Source organism: Bombyx mori, chromosome 3 (assembly GCF_030269925.1).
Source record: "Bombyx mori chromosome 3, ASM3026992v2".
Taxonomy (NCBI): Eukaryota; Metazoa; Arthropoda; class Insecta; order Lepidoptera; family Bombycidae; genus Bombyx; species Bombyx mori.
Window position 1 is genome coordinate 10117807 of NC_085109.1, and position 13784 is coordinate 10131590.

General features: G+C 37.3%; 1 protein-coding gene across 3 annotated transcripts in view; it reads left to right on the forward strand.

Annotated features, from left to right (window-relative positions):
- Window positions 1-13784, forward strand: part of LOC100302603 (enhancer of split mbeta-2) — a 261515-nt gene that overhangs the window by 59278 nt on the left and 188453 nt on the right. The gene's annotated exons all lie outside the window — the stretch shown is intronic.

The following is a 13784-nucleotide window of genomic DNA, read 5'->3' on the forward strand; positions in this document are numbered from 1 at the left end:
GCCGTTCTGAGCACGTGCTGAGGTAAAGGCACATCGTTCCCACGGTCGGCCTGCGCCCCACCGCCGCGCGTGAGCCGACTTAACTCGTGCCCGACTGATGGCGACATACCACGTTCAGCATACTGTTTCGTATATTTAACTTTCGTTGTATAACTAAATAAATTTTAAACGGAAAGGTAATTCGAACGTGTTTCGGTTTTCAAACGTTGCTCGTTTGTTTGATCTATAAACTTTTTGAGTGTATGTATGCTTGAGAGATCTTTTACTAGGGACGGTTGATAGCATAGATTAAACGCGAAGAAAAAGTAAACAAAAAAAAATTGTGCATTGAAAATTATATCTTTTTTTCTCTTCTTTATTTTTCCTATTACCCTCTGCTAGGGTATAGGGCTCGAATCAAATCCTACCATTTACATCGGTCTTGGGTAGTCTGTTCTAGCTTCTCCCACATCATGCCCAAGACGACTAGCTTCTGGGACGGCCTCTTCCTTCTGCTAGACACTTTCCAGGTCAGTGCTCTCTTGGATAGGTGGGTCTCGGGCTTTCTCAATATGTGACCAATCCAATGCCACTTCCGGGTAAGGATCTCCTTCTCCATTGGTGTCTACTTGGTGATTCTCCACAGCTTAATTCCACAGCACAGCAAAATTATATCAGTCTCTTTTAATCACAACATGCAGTTTGTGAGTTTACACATGTGCCCGCATTATATTTGAATAGGGAGTAATCTGCACGATACATACTTCGAGACAGCCATTGCAGCGCAACAAAAATGAAGACTTTGTCTTGGGAATGAATTAATGGTTTAGGGTCGCATTCACGTTGTGATTTACTTTTGTCAATTTCAAACAGACAATGATTTGGTTGCATCTTATCACGTTTGCTTGCGTCATCGATTATCGGCATTAAAGTGCCCTGTTTATTTAGTCATATAAATACAGGGTGTCTTGGAAATCTTCACATAAATTATAACAAAAAAAGAAACGTTCGATAAACTTAACTTTCCTTTTTTTCTTTAGATTTACTTGTATTTCATTTATTTACTTGTCTCTATCTATGGAACGGTATTTTTCCATAGACCTATATAGTAGGGACACGACATATTGTTCTATACGTACAATTGCTTATATAAATAGCACCCATTTTGAAGGCACACACATAAACATATATCTATCTCGTTCTTACTCAGCACTTTAACTCGCAGGAAAACAATATAACAGTATTTCACTGCGTACATAAAATGAAACATGAATATACGTAAATGTCTCCGTCTCCGTCTAATGAGGCCGAAAATCCGCCATGCTTAGCGCGCCAAATGTCATTGTCACGTCAGTTCAGCCGTCTGTTTTGGGTTGTACATTAATTATTGACTTTGATATCGATTTAGTATGATTGCTTATATAAAATTTCTGATTTTATCATGCTTAAAACATACAAAAATAATAATTAAAACATATTTTATAGGATCTCAAGAAGGTCAATGCCCCAAAACTATTATCTATATATATTTAAATTCATTAAGAAGCCCTCATCCGAAACATAGATTATACACTTAATAATATATTTGAATCCGAAATATCGGACACCATTTTTCGGTCGGAATCTATTCATACCTCTTTAAAATATGTCATCAAAACATATTTAGACATTCTGTTTAGATATTTCGGGAAAAAGGCTACCGACAAAATCTCTTCGGAACTATTTAAATAATATAGTTTTATTCCGCAGTGAGTAAAACACTATTGTAAATTCGTTAAATATTTATTAATTAAGTGATTTTAGAGAGGAAGTCACAAGGAATGACGTTTGTAATTTCAATAACGAATAAAATTTCTGTAGGTGTTTTTTTTATCAGGCGATCCCTTGATAAGTTTAAAATTTGAATCACTCTCAAAAGTGAGAGTGATTCAAATGGTGCGGTGCACCTTCTTAGAAGTGCACTGCGGTAGTCTGTTACGGACTTTAGAATCAGCAAAACAATTAAAATAGACTGTAATAGTCTAAGAAAAAAAAGTGTGTGTGTCCGCTCCGACGCACGACTGGAGTTTACTGGATATAAAAAATTAAACGAAACAATACGAGAAATAGTTCTATATTACGACAACACGATACACTACAGATTATTAACAAATTAACGAGACACAAAACAAACGACTAACAAATATATGAAAATACAATAATGAGAGAAACGCGCGATCAGTACGAGGCTTTGTGGCGGACTGCCGGCGCAGCAGCCCGGCGTCACCTGCGATAACGCATTTCGTGTGACATGCGCAATCAGACGCATAACGCATTTCGTGTGACATGCTAGTACGATTTTGGTCCCCATAATTTTCATACCCCGGGCCTATATATGTAAATCGATTCTAAAGGAGTAAACTCCAAAACACGTACTCAAAAGACGATAACATTCAGCATGCTAGAAATGGGCTGATGGCACTGTACTATGCTATATCTTTATGTTTTGCGGCAAACGACAACTTTATAAAATCAGTGTATAATTATTATATTTGTATTATATAGTGTATATTTGACATTTTACTGCATTTACTGTCGAAAGGATATACTTAATTCCTATTAAAGTATAAATTCTACAAATACATTCATACTCAACAATATTTATAATAAAATAAGCCAAGAACGTTTATCGATAAAACCTACTAACATTAAAATCTTCTGGGCAGCACTAAAACCGCCATGTTTTGTGGCCAGATGACGTCACAGTGGCACGAATTTTTTGTTGACGTTTCATTTCCATAGGTTTCCTACTTCAGTGTATTTTTCAACGAAATTGTCCCAAACATCAAAACGTCCGATTGACTTTAAAATTGGGAGACGTGTCAAGGGGTTGATGAAAATACAACAATTTTATTATTTTAGCCATATTAATGTAAGGACCATCAGCATAAGACAACATTACTTTTTGGTACGGCTTACGATTTAATTGTTTCTCGATTATAAATATGTTTACTTATGCTACGAAATTGCACGTAATGTAATTCAATTTAAAATCAGCTGACATGTTGAAATTGTGGCCTCGGCGTACGTCTCTAAGTTCATGTTCCATTTGTGGTTCATAATATGAAAAACAAAAACAATTTAGTCTTAGCCTAGTTAATGATTTCACTTTAGTATCGCAGCTTAATTCGCATCGGCAATCTTTTGCCAATACTCTGTGGAGGCTACTAAGCTACACGTTTTATTTGTAGGAAGATTTGGACCGCTAATTTTCAGTAGCACCGCTCGCCGTCCAGAAGCGTTCGCTGGCAATCTAATTTTCGTAATATAATTTCAACGTGCCAAGTTTATAGAGTGATGATATATAATTATATGAAGTAGGAAAGTGGCGGAAACGGTGCTCTTTCACGACCCGTCCGGTTGTGTAACGGCGTCACTCTTTACATCACAGATGCTGACTGTACCGAACTAGAAAGTATTGAAGTCGTCGTCGCCTGTATGAAATATTTCTCTATGATTCACTAATAGAGCATTAGAAAAGTGATTTGCAGTTTGCCGTATCTATTCCCAAATGTGTTTCTGTATCTGGGATTGGTAAGAATGGAACGTATGGAAAGAGTGTGAAACGAAGCGTTAAGATGTGAGTGAGAGAAAACGGTAAGAAAGAGAAAAGAGAATGACAGAGAAAATAAAGATGGCGAAGACAATTGAATGAGTAAGATATGAAAAAGGTATCAGTTAGTTTTTAATTACAATACCGGAGAAGATTCTGGAAGAGAACAATAAAGTACAACAGTGGAATAGTTTAGTACTCGTAAGAGTCGCAAACACCGAAGAAGATAGTTAATACGAAATAAACTGCAACATGTAAATGTCAAGAAACGAACTCGTGAATAAATTTGAATAAATACCTATGTATCTTGACAATTGATATGTGAATATCGATAAGTAAATACGCTGTTTCTTTGAGTGACGAGCTATTGCGAGATCATCGGTCACTAGCTCAACGTTTATACTATGCGATCAGAATAAGGTATGTTGAAATGGACTGATGCTCAGACACAAAGATTCAATTATTATTTTATTTAATTCTTTTTTTTTATTGTCGCTGTGGGCAGACGTGCATACGGCCCACCTGACGGTGAGTGGTTACCGTCGCCCATGGACTTCAGCAGTACCAGGGGCAGAGCCAAGCCGCTGCCTACCGCTTAATACTCTCCACATGCCTCGTTTGAAGAAGGGCATGTCATAGTGCTCGGGAAACACCGTGGAGAGGAGCTTATTCCATAGCCGGATGGTACGTGACAAATAAGACGTCTGGAAACGCCTGTCGATGAACGCAGCGGTTCCAGATAATATGGATGAACTCTGCTCTGATGACGGGAGGTGCGATGATAAAAAAGAGATGAGGGGATCATCTCAAACTATTCCTCAGAGCACTCCCCTTGGAACATACAATTATTATTTTAAGACTAATGAAATATTTTCAAAGCAAAATGTATCTTATTCCTTTATCTATTCTGTATTTAATTTGCTCATATATACTGAGAAAAAGTTTTTCTTAAATATTTTAGACACTCTTGGCCAAAGCACTTGTGCGATAATAAAATTACTTCATATGTCTGCAAGCTCTATTAGCTTTGAACATAGTTAACAGATCTTACTTGACTGAGTACACTTTAGTCCACACTAACATCACACTGATTTAAATTGATCTCAAATGTCGTAGTAAAGTGGATATTATGTTTATAAAGCAGATTTTTATTGGTACAGAAAAGGGTATGAAAAAATTCGTTACTATTGTTTTCTGCTTCCAAATTGCTTCTAAATGAAATTATTTAGAACTTGATAAGTTTGTCTTCGAGTTTATTCGATAACATAATTACTTCATACGTCTGCAAGCTCTGTTAGCTTTGAACTTAGTTAACAGATCTTACTTGACTGAGTACACTTTAGTCCACACTAACATCACAGTGATTTAAATTGATCTCAAATGTCGTATGAAAGTGGATATTATGTTTATAAAGCAGATTTTTATTGGTACAGAAAATGTTATGAAATAATCCGTTACTATTGTTTTCTTATTCCAAATTGTTTCTAAATCAAATTATTTAGAACTCGATAAGTTTGTCTTCGAGTGCTTAGATTATATTCTTATCTCACTGAGTTATTTCATCGGCTTTTGGAGTATATTCCTTCAATTTCTATCGCCGACTGTACAATTTGAACAATGATTACGCAAGTCCAAATGAGAGTCGCGTCACAATAGACCTCTCGTGTTTTGTTATTCCGGTCGTATCTCTTGTTGAACTGTCAGGAATATTATATTATTCGTCTGGTATAGGGCGTATATCTGTTGCAGCTATGAACGTCTGTGCTGTATAATTTCGATTAGCTACTTATAGTTAGTTCTGTATGAGCTTGGAATTTTTAATTACGCTATTGAAGTTTACGGAATGACGCTGACCACGTTGTATCCGCGAGTTCTGTTTTAGATTTGTCTTATTGCTGATACGGAAGGCAGCCTTTTTACTTTGCGTTTTGGTTTTAGCAACGCAGGGAAGGGATTTGTGTTATGCTTTTCAAACACGCGGATACTGTTTTACTTTCACTATAAGGTCGTAGGGTATTCCGGATCGTCCTTAACTAGACTTGCTTTGTTGGAATAGAAGGCGACTCGAACACAGCCTACTATATCGTTAATAATGAGGTAATAATTGCTAGCGGGTTGTTAATAGTGAATACTGATATTTATTTTTATTTAACTTATAAATACAATCTTAATTTTTAAACAATGACCACTTGTAGGTATTATGAGTAAGGGAACAGTGTAGGTTAATTTTTTTTTTCAAAATTAAAATATTGTTTTTATAGAGTAATGCTATCTATGGTTTAGTTAGTCGTTATTTTCAGATTTCTCAGTGCGACTATAAAAATTGATTCTTATTTTATAGTCATGTATTCTATGAGGGTGTAACATAGAAGCATCGTGGGAACAGAAGTTATTTCGGGACTCGAAACGAATTCAATCAGTATGAACAGGATGCGAAAGAAATTAGCATCCGACTGCATCACTGTCAGTGGAAGTCCAACAGACTCAATTTGAGCATCCTGCGATCTGATCTAAATCAGATCCAGGGCTGTCACGATTGATTCAACTAATATTCTAGTGAGCTGCTCTACTCTTTGCTGCGATAACTTAAATATACGCTAAGTGGTGGCAACAGGACAATGTTTAAATTCTTCTGAAAACTATTTATAGACGCGAGAACAAAGTTTTTATTGCCTTTATAGGCAGACTATCGGTAGAAAGCGGCTTGGCTCTGCCCCTGGCATTGCTGAAATCCATGGGCAACGGTAACCACTCACCATCAGGTGGGCCGTATGCTCGTCTGCCTACAAGGGCAATAAAAAAAAAAAAAGACTAGCATACGACCCACCTGATGTTAATGTTAATAATGACAGGGGCAGAGCTAAGCTGTTGCTCACCCCTAAGTACTCTGCAAGATAAGTTTGAAGAAAGACGTGTCGTAGCGCTCGGAAAACACCGTGTAGGGGATGTCATTCCAAAGCGAGATGGCACGTGTCAGAAAAGATCTCTGGAAACGCAATGTGGATGAACGCAATGGTTCTAGGTCGTAGGGATGAACTCTGCCCCGGTGGAGGGTGGTGCGGTGGTCAAAACGAGATGACGGAACCATCTCAAACAATTCCTCAGTGCTCTTCCATTACTATTAAGCTTTATATATTAGACTAGAGGAAATACGCACTCCAGTCGGATAATGTGGGACGAAACATATGAACGATTTTGTTGCAGATAATTATTCATAGCAGTGTCCGCATTTGGTACCGACTTTCTAGACGTTCGTCTAGACATTTCATACTGTTAGTGTTTATGGTTCAGTTCGAATAAATTCAACATAAATTTCTGGTTAACGTTTGCGTGGGCGCAAATCAATTCAAATACCTCTATAGAATATTCTTTAATGTTCGTGGTTTTTTTGTTTTGTTTTATGTGTTATTGGATTTTAATGTATAAGATCACAGGTTAAAGTTATACAAAGTTATCTAAAATAGTTTCGATATATAAAATATTTGCATACAATTTTGTGGCAATGCGAACGCACTTTCAACTTTTTTTTCTCTACCTATTAGCCGGTAGCCCAGGGCGCTGTTCCAACTACGCCCGGACGGGTAGGTGCTCATGCACGGGCTCATGCCCGTGAGCTCAGGATGACCTGAGAGAATTTGCTAACACTAGCCCTAGAAGAGCAGTGCTTCGCAGAATCTACCACCAGATCAGAAACACGAGCCACTGAGAAGATCCGGCAAGCGGGCAAAAAACTGGTTATATCGGTTAAGTTGCTCGTCGAACTCTTGTACTGGATAAGTGCTCGAAATGCCTAAAAACAACGAGAATGGATCGGGCATATCTAAAATGACTTGTTTTTTTTGTGATTGGCGCATCACTTGTGGCTCTGAGGCCTTTTCAGTTTCACCAGGACAGGTGAGCGAGCAAAGGCTCAGCCAGGAGGGGGGCTCACCCAGGGGGGAAAACAATGACTTGTCTAGCGGTCACAGCGGCTATTCATTGCTCCACCGTTGACCCGTTAGATTTATTCATAAGCATTTTACTAAGTAACGCTGCAGCACTGTAGCATGAATATTAAAGCTATTTTCCTGTAAGCATCGCATCGAACGTATTTATGTAGGTACATTATGCGCACGTTTGACATTGCAACGTACGCGATCCGACCACTGCGCGTGCCAGATACGCAACTTGTCCGTACACTGGCGCCCATTCAACGGTACAAGATGTTTCTAGAAATAAATAAAACTACCTCTTTTTGGTTTTACGTTTCTTATTTCTATTTACCAAGTAATTATTGCTATTATTATACCCTCGCGTACTGGGAGACGTAGCGTGGGTAGGCCTCCCACAAGGTGGGCCGACGACCTATTGAGGTTCGCGGGGATCCGCTGAATGCAGGCAGCGCAGGACCGGTCTTTGTGGCGAGGCTTGGGGGAGGCCTATGTCCAGCAATGGACGTCCATGGGCTGATAGAATAGAAAATAGAAATATTGCTATTAGATACTTAGATAGGATCTATCCAGACTTATAGATTCTGTTGGTTCGTTTTGTGTGAAATGAAATGTAACAGTCCACTGAGTTTCTCGCCGGATCTTCTTAGTAGGTCGCGTTTCCGATCTGCTGGTAGATTCAGCGAAGCACTGCTCTTGCAAGGGCTTGTGTTAGCAACACTCCGGTGTGAGCCCCGTGAGCTCACCTATATGTTAGGGCGAAGCTGAAATAGCCTCCCAAGGCTAACAGCATAGCAAGGAAAAAAAAGAAAAAACAAGAAACGTAAAAATCTAGAAATAGTTTCTATAGAATTTTAGACGGTATTGCCATTACTTGCGATATACAAATAAGGCTTTAGTCATCGGTGCCAGAGAAAATTGTTAAATGTTATATATAGATCGGATATAACATAAAAGATAAAGTAAAAATAGTTTTAAGTATGTTTACAAATTAAATTATTTCCGATTTTTGTATGGTTTGTATTTGTAAAGAATCGACAGGCTCAGAATCGTGTTGTATCTTAGGAAGCTATCATATTCAATACCGTCTTTACCATAAGGGCACACGGGGCCCGTGTACAGGGCCCCCATTCTCAGGGGGGCCCGTAAGACCGACAATTTCTCTCACACGTTTATTCTCAAAACATTTTTGTCGGGCACATTACACTTTTTTCACAAATCAGTAATCAGAAGGTATTTACAAGGCATATGCCTATAATAGAAGATTTTGCTCAACTGAAATCCCGAAAGAAACCGTTATCGAAATCGTAACCAAAAAACCAGCAGCATTCTAACATCATTAATGACATATCATATTCTATTTGATTACCTATAATAAATGGTCATACTCAGTAAAAAATGTTATTATAATTCGCTTTTTTTACTTTCCAAAAGGGCCTCAAATTCTTGTGTGCCCAAGGGCCCCATCCTAGTTTAAGACGTCCCTGATCATATTATTATATTTTCATTATTTTGATGTTAACAATATATCACGGAACTTTTAAAAATGGACACGTGATTACTTTAAAGCACAATGAACAGCGTATGTTGTATTACTTAAAAACACCGATTTCCTATTATTTTATTATTAATGACAATTTATGTTAAAATCCTTTTTCAATAATTATTATTATTATTATTTATTTATTTTTATTGCTTAGATGAGTGGACGAGCTCACAGCCCACCTGGTGTTAAGTGATTACTGGAGCCCATAGACATCTACAACGTAAATGCGCCACCCACCTTGAGATATAAGTTCTAAGGTCTCAATTATAGTTACAACGGCTGCCCCACCCTTCAAACCGAAACGCATTACTGCTTCACGGCAGAAATAGGCAGGGTGATGGTACCTACCCGTGCGGACTCACAAGAGGTCCTACCACCAGTAATTACGCACATTATAATTTTGCGGGTTTCATTTTTATTACACGATGTTATTCCTTCACCGTGGAAATCAATCGTGAACATTTGTTGAGTACGTATTTCATTAGAAAAATTGGTACCCGCCTGCGGGATTTGAACACCGGTGCATCGCTTCAACACGAATGCACCGGACGTCTTATCCGTTAGGCCACGACGACTACAATTAAGTAATGTTTCATATCAAAAGTAAGATCCAACTGTAATTATGTATTTAAAACATTTTTTTTAAATGTGCCAATCCATTGAACTGTTTGAATGTGAAACTTGCAAACAAAAGATTCCCAGATAGATTTAATTAATTAGATATTCTTTTAATAATGAACTTGTAATTGTAATTATTGTCTACAAAAAACAAACAGCTACTAAACACGATTAAACGCTATTAATCGGTAGAAGTTTCTATGGGAAGGTTTTTTTCAAAACTAAATAGAAAAATTTTATGTAAAAAAAAACCGTAGACCGATTATCATTTTCATACAATCGTATATCTTTTAAAGGTCACGCGTGATACCATTCAATGTACACACACCGTGCATTATTCAATATTGAAGAAACTCTTCGCTATTGCATTCCGTAAAGACGTAAACGACGCGCAATAAACACGAAAAAATACAGCTCAACACTTTAAAAATAAGGCTTAAATTACCTTGTCGGTGATGACGAAAAATAAGACATTTACAAAACTTAGTAATAAAGGAGCAGGCTACAGTAATGTGGCACCTTTTGTTATGAACGTTAAGGACTATAATAAATTTTAGGCGTAGCGTGTATCGTAAGCCAGGAAGCGCATTGTTAGGTCACGTTCTCACAGCTCCCCTTTTCTTTGAGGGGGGAATAAATAATTGTAGTTTTTTTTTCTGTCGCATATGGCCAAGGAAGCGTATTTTGTGCGATTCGGTTCCCACGGCTCGCCCCTCGCCTATCGAGGTCAAGAAAAAATACGTGCCAGTATAATAATGTGGGGGTTTCTTTTGTAAAAGCAATGCACGCAACTAGGTTTAAGTATGGACTTGTGAAAAGTGAGGTTGTTGTTGAGACGTTTTTTTTGTTGTTGATGATAATTCGATTTCGCTGCTTGTGGAATGTAATAGATTTAAAATATATATATATATATCATTATATTTAATTCTACGAAAGAAATCAACGTTTATGATTCATTTTCTTAATGCTAATCAACTATTTGTGAAATAGTTCGTTGAAGATTTAGATTTTAATTTTTTCACAGAATTATCAATTACTTAATTTTGGACTAGGTTAATAATACTGTTACATTAATGTAGCTATGTATTTATATTAAAATTAAATAAAAAAAGGATTTACTAAATCTAATCATAACATACTGATCACTATTATAAAAGGTATTCTTTGAAATAGTTATCTGTACTTATTACACAATAATACTCGTATAGGAAAAATATTATAGATGCTTATATGTTTTTTCAAAAGAATTCCAATTACGAAATTTATAATTCTAACAAAAAGGAAGCCCAGAGATACCTATAAAAACCTTTATCGACAAAAAAAGTATTGCACCTTTTCTAAGGCGTTCTATATTTGAAACTGGCCGCGTTCCCACGATCGCTCGCGACAGTTGTGCGCTAACCCCTAGAGTGCCCGCGATAAACAGTTTTTTTTTTCTTTAAGTTGATATTGGTACGTCAAAGGAGGTTTTGATATATTTTATTGGGCTCGTTACCATCTTTACATTCATGAAGTATATTAATCAAAGGAATCGATACTTGTCGTGTAAGTTTTCAGGAACCAGTTTTCGTGAGTTTCAGTTAAGTTAAATTATAAATAAATCTTCAAGAATTTTTTTACATATTTACAGTTAATTGAATACTTAAAAACTTAATGTCTAATCTTGACGTATGTTTGTCTGTGGACTTTAGATAGTTTGTTTACGGTTTACGGAGTCACATCGTAAATTCGAAGAGATAAAAAAAGAACGCAATTCATAAAAATATTTTTTTCACGCGTACTTGTGCTGTGAGTAATCTCACACAGTCAATCAATAAAGGGCATGTGCATAAACGAATTAATCGTGGTAAAAAGCTTCACGTCAATATGGACCGTGTTCCCGTTGCCTTACAGTTGAATCTCGATGACTAGTTTACCTCGCATGAATGTCGTTGTGAAAAGAGCTTTATTTTTGAGAGGATTAGTTTGATTTTCGAATGAAGTAGGTTAAGCGTTGACAGTTGAGAACGCACATTGCGCTTACGCGATCTCGCAGGGCCCTGTTCCCACGATCCACGCGACATATGGCGCGCGTGGTGCACTTACGCGAGACCAACGGTGACGCGTGCACAAAAAATATCGGACTCAACGGATCTATGGGATGACGGTCTCAGATAAACTCATTAGGAAACCGGAGTCTTCGTTTCTTACGTATTGCCGGCATCACTTTCATTAAACGCATTAGTTGTATACAAGTTTAAACAAAAAAAACAATCCTTTCGTTTCATTTTCAATAATTTGGTTTTACTGTACGGCCCGCTGAGTTTCGCGTCAGATCTTCGAAGTGGGTCGCGTTTCCGATCCGGTGGTAGATTCTGCGAAACTAGGGCTAGTGTTAGCAATATTCCCGGCTTGAGTCCCGTGAGCTCACCTACACGTCAAGGAGAAGCTGAAATAGCTTCTCAAGGCTATCAAGGCAAAGGTAGGAAAAAAAAACTGTACGTCAAAACCCGTTTCTTGTTTGAGAATGAATTATGCACGCAATTTGTCGTGTTTATCAGAAATTCTACGATCCGACAACGGCTCATAGCGCGCATTGTAAATTTTAGAATACATCAATAGATTTAAGTTGAAGAGTTAAGTGATTCGAAATTAGAATATTTCGTGTGTAGTATGTTTTTTAGCGCATGGGGCAGGTGGCGCGAGCAACTGTCGTCGTTCCCACGGCCCGCGGCCGGCTGCCTACGTCTCGTCTCCTCGCGAGACCGTGTCATGATTGCCAATTAAGATTTTTTTTTTATTGTAATACTAGTAGATTCCTGTGACTCTGATCGTGGTTGAAAAAAAAAAAACAACAAACACGACGATTATTACAAAATTCAAAATTCAAAATCATTTATTTCAACTTAGATGTTAGTATAACACACTTGTTGAATGTCAAAATATAAATAACAATGTTAACTCTACCACATGAAGTGTGAGTGTATTTTTATTGTAACAAAAATATTTTTATAAATCAGTATGAATACTTCTTTAATCTATGCTACAGGTTACTTTTCAATATATATTTTTTGTTATGTAACAGTCGGACTGTTTCCTTTTACTATAGTTAATAACTTGTTCCTTTTTCAAATGATGAGATGTATCTATTAACCGGCCAGTTTTATCATCCACATTCTGTATTAGGACTTCATTATTCCAATACTTTATAGACGGATGAATTGAAATGTAAATTTTTCGTTTAACAGCTCTAATGATGTTGCCAATACTAGTTCTGCCTGGGAACCTTGTCACTTGTTTTTCATGTTATCCATTATGAACACTACCTACGTGCAATTTATTAAATACACCTATGTTATAAAATAAGTTAGCGGATTCAACGTTGGCAGATAAGTTTGTAGGTGCGGGCATGTTGACATTTTGAGACTTTTTTTTGTAAAGTATATACGGTATACATTGCGTTCGAGAAGATTCGATTATGCTTATTGAAAACGAGTACGATAACTCGAAGCTTAATTTAGAAATTCTTGTGAAATTTCGGAATGTTAACTTGTGTGTTGAATTTTAATTTTATTTTCAATGTATCGCTAGTAGGTACCACCAAGTACCACAAAAAACCCTTATTAAATTATTACCGAAAATAATAATTGTCATTGTGAAAAAAAAAAAAAAAATTTGGTAAAAAAAAAAGTATTGTCATGCAGGTATACCGAGACCGACTGCCGTCATTACCATACAGCAGAAGAGTCGCGTGCCGCGCACGCGCTGTCCTTTATTTAAAAACAATTGTTCCACATTTTACAAACATACCACGGTAATGAAATCATCTCTATAAAGCGTTTTTCAATAAATAATGCCACCGTTGTTTGTTCTGACTCACAGTTTTCTGGTGGTAGGACCTCTTGGGAGTCCGCACGGGTAGGTACCACCACCCTGCCTATTTCCGCCGTGAAGCAGTAATGCGTTTCGGTTCGAAGGGTGAGGCAGCCGTTGTAACTATACTGAGATCTTAGAACTTATATCTCGAGGTGGGTGGCGCATTTACGTTGTAGATGTCTATGGGCTCCAGTAACCACTTAACACCAGGTGGGCTGTGAGCTCGTCCATCCATCTAAGCAATAAATAAATAAAAAAAAGTTTG